The following is a 4999-nucleotide window of genomic DNA, read 5'->3' as shown; positions in this document are numbered from 1 at the left end:
TCCTGACATCAAGGCTGCCCTAGCAATGATGTTGTGGTGGCGGGTGTGCAGGTTGTGGGAGGACTTACAGTTCCTCAAACCAAGGGGCCTGTGATTCAATTGCAAGGAAAGAACTCAAGGCACAAGGCTAAGGTCTTAGGTTCACTTGAAGTGGGAATTTGGAAATGAGATCCCCTGAACAAAGCCAAGACTTTGAAGAAGCATACATATGTTGGATTTTAAAAAATGCCATCAGAACAGTGAGATTCCAAGGAACTATGCCTATGTTAGTCTGGTCTCTGGATGGGGGGTGGGAGAAAGGCTCTCCTGAGAGCTTATAAATGCAGATTTTCATTTTAACATGTTATGGTCTGAATTTATACTACTCACATGATCCACAGATACCTAAAGTAAAATATTAAAGTAAAAAGTGGTCCCCAGAAGGTAATACCCACGGGTTGCCTTAGCAGTGATAAACTCAAAACTTGTCTAGGAGGAATGTTCAATCCAAGCAGAAGAGGATTCCTGCAGATAAATTATCTCTGAAGATTAGCTCAGAGTTCAAAATTTGCCATAGAAAAGAGTCAACAGCCACAACAAATAGCTCTGGTGTTACTGCAGGAACTTTTAAGAATCATTAAGTAGATAAAAAGAACTATCTTTAAATTGATTAAAGAAACAGTACCAAATAATGTTTAAAAAACTAAACAAAGAACATTATGACAAAAGTTCACACATATTCTTAAAGAGATTAAACTAATAAAAATGAATAAATACGTGTTGAAATTAAAAGCTAGCAGAATATTTATTAAAAAAGGGAAAACCTCCGGAGTGATATGATTCTAATGAGTAAAAATCTATTAAAACGGTTTTAATAAGGTAGAGTAAAAATTAGGACAGTCATGCCACATGGATTTCAATTTATTTTAAAGTCTCCCCTGATTTAAAAATAATACTATAATAATCCTAAGGTTAAAGAACATCATTGACTTATAGATAACCAGATGTATATTTTGTAGTAAAAAAACTGAAAAGCAATTTTCATAAGAAGTATGCATTAATAAATTGAGATGATTTTCCAGATTAAACTAAAGACTTCGAATGTAACTTTAGATACTAATAATGCAATAAGAACACAGTTGACATATAAATATCTCTATAAATATGAGCAATTTTCTATGATATGTTTTGTCTACAGATTATAGCATACAGTATTTTTCACATACCTATATATTCTTCATTTTATTAAATTGGCTTTATTGGTGGTTGCTATGGTTTGGCTCTGTGTCCCCACCCAAATCTCATCTTGTAGCTCCCATAATTCCCACATGTTGTGGGAGGGAACTGATGGGAGATGACTGAATAGGGGGGTGGGTCTTTTCCGTGCTGTTCTCCTGACAGTGAATGGGTCTCACGAGATCTGATGGTTTTAAAAACGGGAGTTGGGCCCCGCAGCTGGCTCCACTTGGTTCTCTGCCTCCGCGCCACAGCCCCGGCCACAGCCACCTCCTAGCCCACTGCCAACGCCTCTAAGCATAAGATGGCTGTGCCACCCATGTATGCCAATCTTGGCAAATCTGCCAGGGATGTCTTCACCAAGGGCTATGGATTTGGCCTAATAATGCTTGATTTGAAAACAAAATCTGAGAATGGGTTGGAATTTACAAGCTCAGGCTCAGCCAACACTGAGACCACCAAAGTGACGGGCAGTCTGGAAACCAAGTACAGATGGACTGAGTACGGCCTGACGTTTACAGAGAAATAGAACACCGACAATACACTAGGCACCGAGATTACTGTGGAAGATCAGCTTGCACGTGGACTGAAGCTGACCTTCGATTCATCCTTCTCACCTAAGACTGGGGGAAAAAAGATGCTAAAATCAAGACAGGGTACAAGCAGGAGCACATTATCCTAGACTGTGACATAGATTTCGACATTGCTGGGCCTTCCATCAGGGGTGCTCTGGTGCTGGGTTACAAGGGCTGGCTGGCCGGCTACCAGATGAATTTTGAGACTGCAAAGTCCGGAGTGACCCAGAGCAACTTTGCAGTTGGCTACAAGACTGATGAATTACAACTTCACACTAATGTGAATGACAGGACAGAGTTTGGCGGCCTCATTTACCAGAAAGTGAACAAGAAGTTGGAGACTGTTGTCAATCTCACCTGGACAGCAGGAAACAGTAACATGCGTTTCGGAATAGCAGCCAAGTATTTGATTGACCCTGAAGCCTGCTTCTTGGCTAAAGTGAACAACTCCAGCCTGATAAGTTTAGGATACACTCTGACCCTAAAGCCAGGTGTCAAACGGACACTGTCAGCTCTTCTGGATGGCAAGAACGTCAATGCTGGTGGCCACAAGCTTGGTCTAGGACTGGAATTTCAAGCATAAATGAATACTGTACAATTGTTTAATTTTAAACTATTTTGCAGCATAGCTACCTTCAGAATTTAATGTATCTTTTAATGTTGTATGTCTGGGATACAAGTATTGCTAAATATGTTAGACCTCCAGGTTAAAGATGATTCAGCTTTAAGATGTTACCCTTTCAGAGGTACAGAAGAAACTCATTTCCAAAAAAGGCCTTTTCAGTGGTAGACTTGGGGGAACTTGGAAGCCACTTTGAGATGCCAGGTTTCTTTTTTATCTAGAAATGGCTGCAAATGGAAGCTGATAACATGTAGGCACTTTGTAAATTCATATTGAGTGAATAAATGAAATTGTGATTTCCTGAGAACCGAACCTTGGTTTCCTAACCATAACTGATGAGAGGCTTGCTGCTTGATGGTGTGTACAAACTCACCTGAATGGGACTCTTTTAGACAGAGCTTCATGACCTTTTCCCAGCCCAGTTCATCGTTACCTCTTTGACACCAAAAGGTCTGCAGGGTGTGGTCACTCTTTCTTTTGTGCCATTTTGGGGTGGAGAGGGTGGATGTGATGAAGCCAATAATTCAGGACTTATTCCTTCCTGTGTTGCGTTTTTTAGCCCTTGCACCAGAGTATGAAATAGCTTCCAGGAGCTCCAGCTATAAGCTTGGAAGTGTCTGTGTGATTGTAATCACATGGTGACAACACTCAGAATCTAAATTGGACTTCTGTTATGTTCTCACCCCTCAATTTGTTTTTTAGCAGTCTAATGGGTACATTTTAGAGTCTTCCATTTTCTGTGGAATTAGATTCTCCCCTTCAAATGCTGTAATTAACATCACTTACACTTGAAATAAATATTGAAACTTAAAAAAAAGAAAACAACAACAACAACAACAGGAGTTACCCTGCACAAGCTCTCTTTTTGCCTGCTGCCATCCACGTAAGGTGTGACTTGCTCCTCCTTGCCTTCCACTATGATTGTGAGGCCTCACCAGTCATGTGGAACTGTAAGTCCAATAAACCTCTTTCGGTTATAAATTGCCCAGTCTCGGGTATGTCTTTATCAGCACAATGAAAATGGACTAATACAGTGGTATAAAAGGTTAAGTGGTAGATCCAGAAAATAACCTATAATTTCTGATTCCAAATCATTTTTTTTTCTAATGAATCATTTTTTGCAACAGCAGGCAGTGAGGGACTTATCAGGTAGCCACAATGTTTTTTTATCAGATACTGCATCATTGTAGACTTCCAGAGCACTTAGGAAACCACAACTGTAAATCTTTGTTGAATATACAATTTCGGCAAGGACAAGCCAAATTTTTCTTGAATAATTAAAAACATAGCCAAGATAGGAACCAGTTTGATAGGGCTTTGTTCTCCTTCATTTTTTCCTTATTCAATTCTTCATTCAATGATTGAATGGGGAGGGAGGTAAAATCACAAATAACCTGTCAGTCATAGCACTGTCGAGTTAGCTATTAAATATTTACAAAATGTAAGACTGTCACTGTACTGTGAGTTTCTTGAGGAATGAGAACAAATCTTGCTCACTATATATATATATATATTCAGTATATATATATACACATACATATTCAGTATATATATATACATATATATTCAGTATATATATACACATATATATATTCAGTGTATATATACATATATATATTCAGTGTATATATATATACATATATATATTCAGTGTATATATATACACATATATTCAGTGTATATATATATTCAGTGTATATATATATTCAGTGTGTATATATATACACATATATATAAATTCAGTATATATATATATATATATATATACACACACACACAACCTCACACAGGACTTCAAAACTAGTAGACACTCAATGATATTTACTGAATTGACAAATTAACTAAATTCAACTGCTATTCATTTCTTTCTTTTTAAACATAAAAAAGTAGTAATACAGTTTCATAATTTGATATCTGTTACATATCTTTCGTCAAAGCAACATAAAATGCTCTATACAAATCTCCAGTTTGGGGCTGGGCATGGTGGTTCATGCCTGTAATCCCAGAACTTTGGGAGGGTGCAGCAGGATGATCTGTTGAGCTCAGGAGTTGGAGACCAGCAAGGCCAATGTAGTGAGACCTTGTCCCTACTATAAACAACAACAAAATTTAGCCAGTGTGAGCCTGTAGTCCCAGCTACTCGGAAGGCTGAGGCAGGAGGATTGCTTGAGCTCGTGCCACTGCACTCCAGCTTGGGCGAGACCCTGTCTCAAAACCAAACCAAACCAAACCAAAACAAAACGAAAAAACCCTCCAGCTTTTTAAAATTGTCACTTGCTGAAACTACTTCCCATCAAAAGATACAGAGCTAGAAAGAGCTGTGAATGCTGTCAAGAAATCATTAAAATGTGACATAGCTTGGTCAAGGAAACATTCCTGCTTTGGGTCAGCTTGAGAGCCTTTGCTTTGAAAGAAGTGCTGTGTATTGCTGGTGGAGAAGTGTGTAGAGGGCAGTTCAGAAAGATGGAATTGCCTCACCTAGGATTCCAAGACTATTTTAATAACATAAATACTCTGGTTCAGGTTAGAGCTGTCAGCTTTTAAAATGCTAAAATTTCTACTCCACTTCTTGCTTTCATTCAGTTGA

The 4999-nt window shown here is 38.5% G+C and overlaps 1 pseudogene; it reads left to right on the top strand.

The window, feature by feature from the left end:
• The first annotated feature begins 1519 nt into the window (after window positions 1-1519).
• On the top strand, window positions 1520-2457 carry LOC116811855 (voltage-dependent anion-selective channel protein 1-like; annotated as a pseudogene).
• Window positions 2458-4999: the final 2542 nt, after the last annotated feature.

This window comes from Hylobates moloch, unplaced genomic scaffold (assembly GCF_009828535.3).
Source record: "Hylobates moloch isolate HMO894 unplaced genomic scaffold, HMol_V3 SCAFFOLD_7, whole genome shotgun sequence".
Taxonomy (NCBI): Eukaryota; Metazoa; Chordata; class Mammalia; order Primates; family Hylobatidae; genus Hylobates; species Hylobates moloch.
This window is presented reverse-complemented; position numbering and strand designations above follow the sequence as displayed.